The sequence below is a fragment of the Mustela erminea genome, chromosome 3 (assembly GCF_009829155.1).
Source record: "Mustela erminea isolate mMusErm1 chromosome 3, mMusErm1.Pri, whole genome shotgun sequence".
Taxonomy (NCBI): domain Eukaryota; kingdom Metazoa; phylum Chordata; class Mammalia; order Carnivora; family Mustelidae; genus Mustela; species Mustela erminea.
In genome coordinates this window covers 17604521-17617771 of record NC_045616.1, presented here as the reverse complement: position 1 = coordinate 17617771, position 13251 = coordinate 17604521, and the positions used below count along the sequence as shown (strand labels likewise).

Sequence of the window (13251 nt, the reverse complement as noted above, 5' to 3'; positions counted from 1 at the left end):
TAGCGAGAAGTTGTTGCGGCCAAGGTGGAAGAGGATGCTGCCTGTGTTGTAACAGGAGGGCTTTTTTACTTTCCTGAACCTGCAGATCATGGTTTAGGGCACACACACACACAAAAAGCAAACAACATATCTAATGGGGACCAGGAGCTTAAAGCCACCCACATAGAAGGACAGTGTCCCCAAAAGGGACTTGGCATTGCTCTTATGTGTTGCTGCTTTTCTTGTTGTTAGAGTTGTTTGTTTCAGTTTCAGTTTTGTTTTGTTTTATTTTTGAGGACTTGACATTTCCCTTCCCCTGGGGCCTCAAATGCAGACACAGCACTGACCAGCTCTTGACATCTCTTTGAGGCCCTGTAATCCCTACAGCTTCCTGGTAAGATTTTCTCTCCTGACAGTTCCTGGCTACTGCATTTCACAAGGGCATTTTAAGTGACAAGAGAGCTAACAAACTACTGCTTAAATGTGTTAACTTTTAGGAGCACTCTCCTAGAGACTAAGAAAAAGAAGGCGCTGGGACTATTAAACTTGCTAAAGATTTTCATGGGTGCTCCAGAGATTTCTGAAATGATCACCATTGAAGACATATTGCATGCAATGTTCCCACCTTTGAGGATCTCATGAAATGACCATTCCAAATGGTAATGACTCTAGGAAGCAAGTCCTATTGTGGCTAGATGAAAACCCCATTAAGACTTCAGATGCTAGGCATCTGGGTGGTTCAGTGGGTTACGCCTCTGCCTTTGGCTCAGGTCATGATCTCAGGGACCTGGGATCAAGCCCCTCAGCAGGGAGCCTGCTTCTCCCTCTCTTTCTGCCTGCCTCTCTACCTACTTGTGATCTCTTTCTCTGTCAAATAAATAAATAAAATCTTTAAGGAAAAAAAAAAAGACTTCATTTGCTTCAAAGTAATTACCTGGACCTCTCTTCACTTATCACAGTTAATGGTCTTATCAATGTCCCAGTAGGAGTGATTTTTTCATAAGAAATAAAAACATCAAGAAAGGAGAACTTGAACTCATGACCAATAAGCATGGGTCTGTTGCTTTACTCCTGTTGCAATGCCATCCATTCTCTTGTTCTCATTTCTTTCTTAGTTCTAGAGATTTCCTTCTAATCTATTGCACCCTCAAATCCCATGTCCTACCGAATAAGCAATTGCCCATTCTCTTCTGAGTCTTTCCAGTCAACATCTAACCCTAACTTCGTTTCTCCCACTCAGTGGGTCCTGCCCTTACCCATAGAATCATGAATGGTTGGGCGTTTGATCAATCCTCAAAGCTTTACACTTTGACCGTCACCACATTTGGTATCCGTGTGGCCGGACATCTGTCCACTTCATTAAACGTACATTCTGATTACCTACAGAAAATCCTGGCTTCTCCAGCAAGGGGCAGGGAAACTCCGGGTATTCAGAATAAATGGTGAGTTTGAACAGAGGACGGCTGGGGCGGAGGTTTGAGGAAGAAGGAAGGCACACTGAGGACACATGGAAGAGGACTTTGAATAGGGCACAGTGGTACCACGCTCCCTTCAGCAAGCTGACAAAATCTGCAAAATATAGAGAGACTAGAAAGTGTATTCAAAATTGGTGGTAAGGAGTAAGGAGCCTACTGAGTCCTACAGATTCTTCTCTTCCCATGAACCAGAAATCGGGATAGATCCTGAAATGTGGCATGTAGAGCTGGCTGATGCAAGGACAGAAAACCCAATCTAAAATGCACACAGAAGGCTATCGTCAGAAAGGTGCGAGGGGCACCAAGTCTGCTCCATCCCCAAAGGTGGCAGGCACCAGAAACAGAAGGGTTTCAAGGACAATCAACATGTAGGCCCTTGGGCCATTGCTGCAGGAGGGGCCAATGATTCATCCTTCACTGGTGCCCTTCTGTCTGCTCTTGACCTGAATAGCAGTGACAGAATAGAGTCATGGCAAGGGAGCCCAAATTAGGTGGGTATGGCCATGTGTCTTGAGGCTGTCCATTGCCAGGGGAATGGGGTAGATCTGAACACCCCAGAGAAATCTCATTCAGTGGCTTCCCTGAGAGTCATCCAATTCAGACCAGCAATCTCCCCAAGCAGATGATGTCCACTGGCAGGGAATATAGACTGATGGAGAGTCTCAGCCCATCTAGAAGATCCCAGGGTCAGGATCACCACACACTGGAGGAAGACCCAACAGTGCAAAAGACAACTGAACAAAATAGGCAAATTAACACCTAAGCAAGATAAAGCACACAGCAAGCAGAAGAGGAATTAAGAATAAGCCTGACAAAGACAACTCCCTTATGATTTCACATAGACAGGTACCATATGACTTCACTTACATGTGACATCTCAAAAACACAATAAACGAACAAACAAACTTAAACAGGGACAGACTCATAAATACAGGGAAATAAATGATGATTGCCAGAGGGGAGGGGAGGAGGAAGGAGGGGAGAGATGGGCAAAATGGGGAAAGGGGATGCAGAGATACAAACTTCCGGTTATAAAATGAGTAAGGTACAGAAATGAATAGTACAGCATAGTGAATATAGTCAATAGGACATAGTGCCTTACACTTATTGTGGCAAGCACTGTGTCTTGTCCGGAATGGTCAGATCACTGTGTCGTGTATCTGAAATTTATACGTAAACTAGGCATCAGTTAGAAAAATAAGCATAAGTAAATTTCTCTGCTGTGTGAGGATACAGCAGTCACAAACAAACCAACTAGTGGTCATAGAGATTAAAGATTTTATCCTTAAAGTAACCCGAATAAGCAGATGAAGCTATTTTTTTTTTTCTGAAGTGTAATTTTATTGTAATGAAGACTAACTTGTGTCTTATAACCTAGAGACTCATGATCGCTCATAAGTTGAGTAATTCACTTTTCTAGAAAGTACATAGTATCCAAGCAGGTCGTTACAGAGAGTATTTTGAAGGATGAAATGTTTTCTGTAACCCTTTTAAAAAGACTGGGTCCATTTTGGAAAATTGACGACAAATGATAAATACAATCGAAAGAAAGAAAAGTAAGTTTTTTCTCCCATATATCTAAGAGATCTTCGCTGGTTTTTGTATTTTAAGTGCCCCAAATGAAATGGGCCTCATTTTCAAAGGCAGTTAAGTACCAGCATGTACAAAAACTTGTTTCCTTTGATGTAGCACCAACTGAAATAAGGATAAATATGTCATTGAAGATAATAATGTGTTTCTCCTCTACCTCCCCAACTCCTTTAGGCCACAGTAGGTATGCATGTGTCCTCCCAACCCCATGAAGGAACCTAAAATAAGGATTTAAAAATGGCTGGTCAGATTACACACACTGCCAGGACTTCTCCCCTTAAGAGAGGATGTCAGTGAATGCTCCCCGGTATCACCTTCGATCAGAAATAAGGAACTCTGCCTTCAGCAAACTCACTTTCCTGGTCCTTTTTACCTCTCATAGAAAGCTTTTTTGTTGCTACACCTGTTTATTAATTATGAATGCTGTATTTATCAAGGAAATTTCCCACCAGGTATGCCGGATCTATTTCTATCTCCTAATGACAAAGCATGTGTGTTTTATGTAGTGTCACCAGTTTTTCTTCTTGTTAAAAAAAAAAAAAGAAAGAAAGAAAGACTTGTTACCCTTCAAGGCATAATGATCAAAAAGAACTATCAAGTAGATCCTAAAGCACACACTTCTTAACCCCTGAACCTTTCCTAACCTCAGAAAATGTTAAGATGGCAATTACATTTTCCATTAAAGAATGTCCATTCAACTTTGGGGCTAATCCAAGAGCTTGTATCATCATGTCAATTTCTAACATCAGTTATATCCCTCAGAAGAAAACAAGTCCCACCAAAGTAACATTTTCCTAAATGTTACTTGATACATTTTTATAGCAACTTGAAGATCCCAGTAAACTGAAGGTATGTTTAGCAACAAAATAAATGTAACTTAGCCAGCCACCTGATAGGTTTCTTAGTTTAAAGGCAGCCATGAATTCTCCTCCTGCCTGGAATCTGAAAATCCAGTTATTTTTATCTGGAATTTTAGAGGTACAGCCTCTCACAAAACCATTCCCCATGTGCCAGAAATGTCTTTTTTGGCATCTGGCTGCACAAAAGCCTCTGATGAGATATTGTCTTCAAATTAGTGTCATTTTTTCCCCCTCTACTTTTCCAGAAAAATATGAAACCAATTGCTTTTCCCTCCTGAGGAGAAGTCAGATTACTACCCCTTGCTCTTTTAATTTTGCTTTAGCTGGATAAAACACACTAGGCAGCTTCCAAAGACAAATCTCAGCGTGAGACTCATCTGGCATTATTAAGTATCCAAAATAAAACTCATAGAAAGGAAACTACTATGAGTCTCAAGGAATTCACACGCGGTGGAGCCTTAGAACAAGGAACTTCTGGAAGAAAGGAGGAAGCGAATCTGCTCTTCTCGGTTCTTTACAAGCATCGGCCACCACGGAGCCACCGAAGCTTGGGGTCCATTTCTGCAACTTTTGTCTGCAGGAAGGCACACACGCAGGCCCAGATCTTGTTGGTTTCCGATCTGGAGATGGTTTCCAGGACCCCCTTTCCCCGGTAATAGTCCAGGACGCGTTTGGTTTGGTCTTCGTAAGCCTTCAGCCTCTTGGTGAGTGTCTGGGGTCTGTCAACCTCACGCTGAACCAGGGGCTCGCCAGTCAGATCATCCACGCCAACCAGTTGGGGCGGGTGAAATTCGAGGTTGTAGACGCGCCCACTGCTCGGATGGATCCAGCAAGCCGAGAGGCGTCGCCAGATGACCTCGACGGGCACGTCCATGTTCATAGCCAGGTGTATGTGATAAACCCTGGGGGAACCCGCACAGCAGTCAGCTCCCCCCGGGGGGAGCTTTTCAACTCCTGAAGGGTCAGCCGGGTCATAATGTCCTCCGGGATGAGCCTCCCCTGGTCCGTGAAGATCTTGGCCAGCACGCCAAACTCTGTGTCCCTCAGCTGGTTGTCCCGGAGCAGGTCCTCGCTGGAGAACTTATGCAGCGGGAAGTGTTTGACAATACGCGACGCCAGGGTGCGCTTGTCGGAGCCCGGGGCGCCCATGAGCACCGCATGTAGGAGCCGCCCCCGCGCCCCCATGGCTGCTGGGCTCGGCTGGGGTCTGCGGACTGTTGGGCCTCCGCGCTCCCTGCGGCGTGGGCGGTCGGGACCCCGCCTCCCCGCCCCCTCCCACCTCGCTGCGAGCAGGTGCAAGCAGGTGTCGGACACCGCCAGACAGCTTTGTGACTTGCAAGACGGAGCAGCCACCTGCTCGCAGCTCGCAGTGGGAAAGATGGTAAGCAGCAGTGCAACCCAGACACCGGAGCTGTCGATTCAGAGTTCCACCCTTCACATGCAGAAAATGGGGAGCATGGAGAGAGACGGGGTCTAGAGAAACAATTCAAGAGCACACGAGCGTTTCTTTCACCAGCTGAAGGAATGATGGGAGTCACAGGCGTAGACAGTCCAGGACGTGGAGAAGCAAGCCCTGGCCGAGGTGTGAGTAAGCAGGACTCTCGCACTCCAAGCGTAGAGGGGTGTCCTCACCATCACGGCTGGTTTGGAAGGGCAGCCCTGGCGGTGGCTTTGAAGGTTTTATAAAATTACTTCTCAGTATCTTCCTTAAGACAAACTCTCCAAGTAAAACAAGAAGGCACACACAGGATGTTCGATTCAGCTATATTGCAACAGTGCAAAATTGCTCATTACCTAAGTGCTCACTAATGAGAGAAGAAAGAAATGAACCTTAGCCCGACTGGCCCTTCATAGCAGCTACAAAGACAGATCTTGTGTGCTAACATGAAAGTAAATGCAGAGTTGCAGCATGGTATCATGTGCATTGGGTTGAGGCTAAGGTATGTTACAATTTATATAAATATATCTGTGGAGTGAGCTGGGAAACCAGGTTGCAAGCAGCAGAAAGACAGTTTGATTTCTGCATTTAACAGATGGCTCCGTCTGCGTCAATGAAGTGAGAAGGTGCTGGGATTAGGCTACTTCAGCAGACCAGCAGACAGGTGAGAGAGGACCATTTTTACTCTTCTTGCCTCGACAGAAGTGAGAGTGAGCACCTTTTCATTTGACTGTGGGCCATTTCTACTTTATTTCTGTGTAGGATTTTTTTTTTTTAAAGATTGGATTTATTTATTTGAGAGAGTAAGTTTGTGTGTGTGAGAGAGAACGTGAGTAGTGGGGAGGGGCAGAAGGAGAAAGAGAAGCAGACTCCCCGCTGAGCAGGGATTTGCTCCCCCCTCCCCCATCTGCCAATGCAGGGCTCGATCCCAGGACCCTGAGATCATGACCTGAGCAGAAGGCAGACGCTCAACCGACTGAACCACCCAGTCACCCTCCATGTAGAATTTTTAAACTGATAATTGTCTGCTGATCACTTCCTTGGAAGGATGCTTTAGGTTTCATTTATTACACAAGCCGTGGGACAGATCTGTCCTCAGCTTGGTCTTGGGTGGTCCAGTTGGCTCAGTACAGTGTGGGACCCTGGATTGTAGGGAGCATTAGCTCAAGAGAGAGTGCTGACCCACTACCCCCGCATCCACTTCATTTCTCAGGAAGATCCACAGAAATGAGGTGATGGGCTGTTCCCCTCCGATAAGCAAGAGGGAAAGATTTAGGGGCGTAGAAACCCAATTTCTGTATTTGTGTTTTGTGGGAGCTGATAGAACTGCCGTTCTAAACGCTCAGACTTTTTTTTTTTAATTGTTTCTGTTATTTTGGGTCTTTAAGTCAGTCATATAATCTCCTACTGTTACCATATTCGAAAAAGTTACATTGAATATATAAGAAGATTCAAAAGGTGTACAGATATTTAATAGAAATTTGGCCCATATCCTCCAGCAAAGGAAAAGAGAAATGATGTTGTAATTGCTTTGCGTGATAAAGCAGCATACTCTTACTGTCTTTTAATTATATACACAAAAAGCGATCCCACCGAGGTCTTTCTATCTTCCCGGATAGATTTAGACTTGGAGTATATTCAACCGTTAATTGAGACACCTAATTTGGTACCCGGATGCGATCCCAGAATATCCCAGAGAGTAGCTTCGGAGAGAAGGTGGCGTTTTGCTCAGCTGCAGGTGTGAGTGGGCGAGGATGTGTTTCCCAGCAGCTCAGAACAGGCACAGAGGATGCTGGGCTGCAGGTAGACGTCGGGTTCCTACTAAAGCACAGGGTCATTTCTGGTTCCCAAGACCACCTCGGTCCCTCCTCTTTTCCCAGGCTGATGGCACTTAAAGCCACTTGGGACACACTGGTTGTACAACTTCACAGCATCTGTTTAGGAGACTTTCTGACCAAATACATAAAGCCCAATAGCCTAGTCCCATCACGGAATCCATTTGGCCGCATTTAGCAGACAATGTCTTGTGCCCGCTGAGTGTGATTGTGGACAGTTACTGAGACTTCCTGGATGTTTTCCGTGGCCACAGGTGCCAAATGGTGTGGCCTTGAATGGGAAAACAGCTGGGCTCCTCCCACAAGGCTTCTTTTTGCAGCGCTAGTCATGTTGGGGGACAAATCTCCAAGTTAATTGGTTGCCCCCTTTCTGGAGAGAGTTAGCATGTCAGGGCATCCGAGGAGACCACAAGGAAGGTAAGAGGCTTGATAATCCTTCACTCAACGATTCAGCAGACTTTCATGCGGGTTTATCTCTAGGACTGGTTGTTCAAAGCACAGGGGGTGTAGCCCATGTGAAAGAATGAAGCCTGAGCGTCTGTCCCCATGACTCTGACCTTCTAGTAGGTATCATGGGCTAGTGTTTCCCACTGGGGAGTGTGACGTGGTTTTAGGTCTCCACGAAAGAACATTCTCCTCCCCACCTCTGGGTCTGACAACTGTGTTTTACTTCGTTTTTTTAAAAAAACTATTTTATTATGAAAACATCAAAGACACGGAAAATTAGATTGATGTTAGAATTAGAATCAGAATGATTGATGCTTTCCCAATGCTACCCTATCTTATTTCTTCCTGGAGTATTTTCCAATCTTGTCCTATCTTCCCCGCCCCGGGATATTTTAGATAACAGCGTTTTCCGTTTTAATGGTGGATGTGTGTGTTTTAATATGTATAAGGAAAAATATAACTAGCACTCAGACCCAATACCTGGTAGTGTTCTTGCTTGAGTTGGAGCCTCACATTGTGGGTTGAGTTTGCTTTAAAAAACAGTGGAAACTGGTACACAGATACGGCAAAGTCCAACAAGGGTACATAAGTGACGGGAAGTTTTGAACTATTGGCAGAGGCAACAAGAAATGAAGAGGGGGTAGCTCATGTTCCCCTCATCTTCCCTCCATCAGTGAGGTTACGACGGTCAGAGAGATTCCTTCTATGGAAAACCTTTAGCGCCATGCCTGTCACTTAGGAAACACCTCAAGAAGAGAAGCTAGTATTGTTTTAGGAAGGCATCTTGGATTCCAGAAACCGATGCTAGCTAGTATTTATTAAACACTTACTGTGTACAGATACTGTTTTTAGAGATTAAAATATCTCACTTCCTCTTCATAGCCCCACTAGCAGTAGATGACAGGACCCCCAGTTTGGGGATTAAAAAATCCTCTTGGAGAAATTAAGTAACTCAAGGTTACAGAGCTCTTCAGTGGCTGGACTGGGGCTTGAACTGAAAGCCTGCGTTCCTCCAAAAGCCAGGTTTAGTTTTCTGCCCGGCTCCCAAGACTACCAGAAGGCAGCTAGGGAAAGACCTAGCTGGGAGTCCCAGCATCAACCTGACTCTTCCATTTGCTAGCATGGTGACCTTGAACATCTCACTGCACTTTTTCTGAGCCTCTGTGACTTATGCATCAAACGGGGACAGCAGTGCTGATGACCCAATTTGCAAGCACAGGATGAAATAATGGGTTACGGAAATCCGACGCTGGAGGCACTAAGTCTGTGTGCTATATTCACACACCACGGACAGGGCATATGCGATTTCAAGCAATCCCCTTCCCTCTTTGGGTCTTGGTGTCCTCAGCTGTCAAGATCATGGGGTTGACCCCAAGAGTCCCGCTAGGGAGAACGTTCCAGAATTGGATTCCGATTGGGCCAGGGTAAATAGTCCTGACTCTGAAGTTAATGAAAAGAACCAGATCAGCTTCCATCCAGTGTGCTCTTGGTTGGTAATTGTAATTATCATAGTCTGCAGTCCTTAGAAAGCCGAACCTGACAATAGCAGGTTGCTGCTGCAACCTTGCTCTGAAGCAAGAGAAAAAGAATGAGACAGAGAAGGAGGAAGGGCACCTGAGCAGACACAGCTGGGCTGTTTGCCATGAAGTACCCGCCGACGACTTTATTTCATAGCACCACCTCTGAAAAGCGGCATCTCTGGACAGTCTGGAGTAAAAAGAAAAGAGAGTGAATTTATCTACCCGTCTCCATCTCCCATGGTGCAATATTTAGACCATGGGGTGTCATGTTAATTCCTCTGCAACTAGGGGTCGTGCGGTTCTGGGCTCTGAAGCAAGGTCCCCTACTGTCCCACATCTTGGGGTTCCCAGGGAAGCCAAGGTGGGAGATGAGAGGCATGTGCATGGGTGTGAGGCTGGGCTCAGGGAGGGGGTACCTGGGAGAAGTTACAGGTGCTGGTGGCTATGGTGGCCGTGGGAATGAGAGACAGGTGAAGCTGAGGGTCGGAAGCGGTCTTGCTGTGCCATCCCGTAGCTCGGCCCGGCCAGCTGCCACACTGAACCGGAGGGGGCGGACTTGTAAAACAAGGACAGCAATGAAAGAGGAAATAATCCATAAAAACACCTGAAAAAGGAACTCAGTTTTTTATCCTGAAAAGGAGGATAATAGTAGTACAAACCCATAAGTAATTAAGAAGTTAGAGGCATTCAAGGAGTTAAGATCTGCAAAGCGTTTAAAACATAGGTGCTTACAGAGCTGCAATGTAGACATTTGATTAAAAGAATGGAACACCAGCCACGTGAGCTTAGGTGATTTCTGCAACCTCACGTGTTAATTTTACCTCGAAGCTTTCTAGCTATGAAGGAAAAATAAAACATGGCAGGCTTCATAATTTTTATAATCTGATTGAAATGAGCCTGCTAATCCTGAAGGAGAGCCAAGAATTTACGTGGCATGAAAACCTACAGGGAATCCATCGTAAGGGACATTAAAAAGCAAAATAAAGAAGGAGCACCTGGCCTGGCTGGCTCAGGGGGTGGGGCGTCCAACTCTCCATTTCACCTCAGGTCATGGTCTCAGGGTCGTGAGATCGAGCCCTGCACCTGGCTGGTTGCTTGAGTCTCTGCCCCTAACCCCCGCTTGCACCCAAATAAATAAATAAATAAATAAATCATTTAAAAAGAAAAGCAGAACACATAATATGTTCAGAATGTTTAAGTGAAATGTACAGAAGAGTGTCCCAGACGGATTCAGCTGAGCTCTGAAAGTGAAGATAAAGAGATTGGAACTGGAGGCCTTCTGTTGGGTCAATATTGCCAACTTTAACATCTCTCTGGTCACCACAGCTTCCTGGGAGCTGTTCTTGACTCCTGCCTTTCTCTCTCTCATTAAATCCTGCCACTAAATCAAATGCTATTATTCCTTAAAAAAAAAAAAAAAAGAACTCCATCCCAGGATTGGGATGGATGACCTGAGGCGAAGGCAGACGCTTCCCTGACTGACCCCAGGTGCCTCTCAAAGTGCTGCTATTCCCAATTGTAAAGTACCTTTGTCTTTCCATTTCTGTCCAGCCCTAGAGTGTCGCTCTCATCACTTGTATGATCTCACCCCCAGTTACTATGGCCCACACCCGGCTGTACTCCCTATCTCCAGCCTTACCCCACCACTCCGTCTTGCAGCCTGGAGGCTGGAGAAATCAGACTCTCTTAGTTCCCCAGGGAAACTTTCCCCACTGGACCTCAGGACATATCCAATCTTCTGATACAGTGTGCAAAGCCTGCAAAATCTCCCTTTCGCTTATTGTCTCTAGCCCCCCTTCCCATCCTCTTTGCCCCAGACTTTGTCTGCCAATATGACCAGCTTTGTCTTCTTTGCGAAAAATGTGGTGTTTCCCTCCCATCTGGGGCGTTCTCACTCACCCTTCTCTCTGCTCGGAAATCTGCCGCCGTGCAACGTCTGTCGGCTTTCATTCTGCAGCCCAAATAGGCCTTTTCTGCAGGAAGCACTCTGACCAAGTCTCTCTCCTGACCAAAGCCTCCTGGGAGCCCTCTTGTTGACTAGGCTCTGACCTTGAGCCCTTCCTTGGCCTACCGAGGAGCGATTTTAGCAAGAATTTTGCTCAGTCTCTTTAGTGAGCCCTCCCCTCCCTGGGTATCCGATCACCCTCCTCATCCCCCACCCTGGACACCTAACTCCCTGGCCTGCCTCCAGCAAAATTCCTGTTTGGCCGCTGCAGCAAGAATCTGCAACCCTGGATGTCTCCTCTTTGTGATTTTTTTTATCCACTGACCCCCTGGTTCTTCTTACTGGCTCTTGATCCACAGTTGTCACTGCTGTATTTGGAATCGAGCTCAGTCCATCTTGAAATCTCTTTCTTCAGTCATTACTGAGTAATGTCTGCCTTGACCACCTTGACCTAGGGTCCAGCTTGGTTTCTCTTTAACAATGCCCCAACCACCCCCTACTCCAGACGAGATCACTTCGGTTTCCCCCATCAGGATTATCGTGCTTTCCTATAACTCCTTCTATAACTCTGTTGTTTTCTTACTGAATTTCACGTGTCCTGAGGGAAGGATGAGGTCTTGGTTCCCAGCACCTCCTGAAGCTTGGCACGTGTAGGATGCAGTCAGTATTTGTGACGTCATGGAATGAATTCTCCGGGTTGCTCACTACTCAGAAGGTGGCATGGTAGGCCAGCACCATGGGTGCGATGAATCTGTCTGTACTTTCAGACTGTTGAGCGACACTCAGCCCAAAGCCCTTCCTGGGTCTGGTCTTCCCTTGAGCTGAAGCCCTGAGCTGATTTTCCCCAGCGAGGCCTCCCTGGAGAGAACTGGCCCCTGCCTCATTCATTCACGTACTCAGGCTGGTTCTCTTCCTCCACAAGCGCCTGAAATTCACAATCGTACCTTCTGTCCACCCGTCCACCTGATCCACCTGTCTTTCTCCCCACTTTCTGGCTAGCACGAAAAGTAGACAAGACCTCAGTTAATGAAATGTGGGGCTTGGGCACAGAAAGGGAATTGCTAAGTTGTTCGTTTAAGGTAACCATTACTCGTCCTGCATCTGTCTCTGCTTATTCATTTCACCGATGCGTGGAAGTAATCGACTGCTTTTGCTACCTTTGGCATACTAGTAGAGACTCTTGGATACATCTTGGGTTTGAATGGGGTGGGCATTCTGAATCTGGAAATGAGAGGTGGCTGATAATTTTCGAACCAAAATATCTTGATTTTTTTTTTTTAAGATTTTATTTATTTGACAGAGGGATCCCAGGGTCCTGGGATCATGACCTGAGCCGAAGGCAGAGGCTTAACCCAGTGAGCCACCCAGGTGCCCCAAAATAGCTTGATTTTTAATGCATTTCGGTGACGTTTGGAAAGTGGGTAGAGGCAAACAAAAAAGTGATTATGGCACAGTTACTTTAAAAAAAAAAAAAAGATTTGGGGTGCCTGGGTGGCTCAGTGGGTTAAAACCTCTGCCTTCATCTCCGGTCATGATCCTAGGGTTCTGGGATCGAGCCCCACATCAGGCTCTCTGCTCAGCAGGGAGCCTACCTCCCCTCTCTCTTTCTGCCTGCCTCTCTGCCTGCTTGTGATCTCTGTCTGTCAAATAAATACAATCTGTTAAAAAAAAGATTTTACCTATTTATTTGACAGAGTGAGCATGAGCAGGGCAAGGGGGAGAGGGAGGGAGAAGCAGATTCCCCACTGAACAGGGAGCCCAATATGGGGCTCAATCCCAGGGCTCAATCCCTGAGCCAAAGGCAGATGCTTAACCTACTGAGCCGCCCAGGTGCCCCCAAATGAACTTTTTTTTTGCCCCCAAATTAACTTTTGTTAAATAGATTAGAAGCAGAAGGGTGTCACCAGTATTGATACGGAGAGACCAGAGACCTGTCAAGCCCTTCTCAGACCACCAGAACTGCACTCCAGAGAGAGGAAGGTCTCATCTAAAACCCCTCTCTAATTAGTGAATCTCTGTCATTGTTTTAAAGGTTTATAAAAAAGAGGATTCCATAACCTCTCGGCAAAAACCTTCTAGCTGTTAGGAATGCTGACTCTGGGAAACTTGAGTCTATGGATTTTTTTGTTTTAACTTAAATTTTTCAAGCTGCAGGTAAAATG

General features: G+C 46.0%; 1 pseudogene; it reads right to left on the bottom strand.

The window, feature by feature from the left end:
• Window positions 1–4221: 4221 nt before the first annotated feature.
• Window positions 4222–6055, bottom strand: LOC116585954 (annotated as a pseudogene).
• Window positions 6056–13251: the final 7196 nt, after the last annotated feature.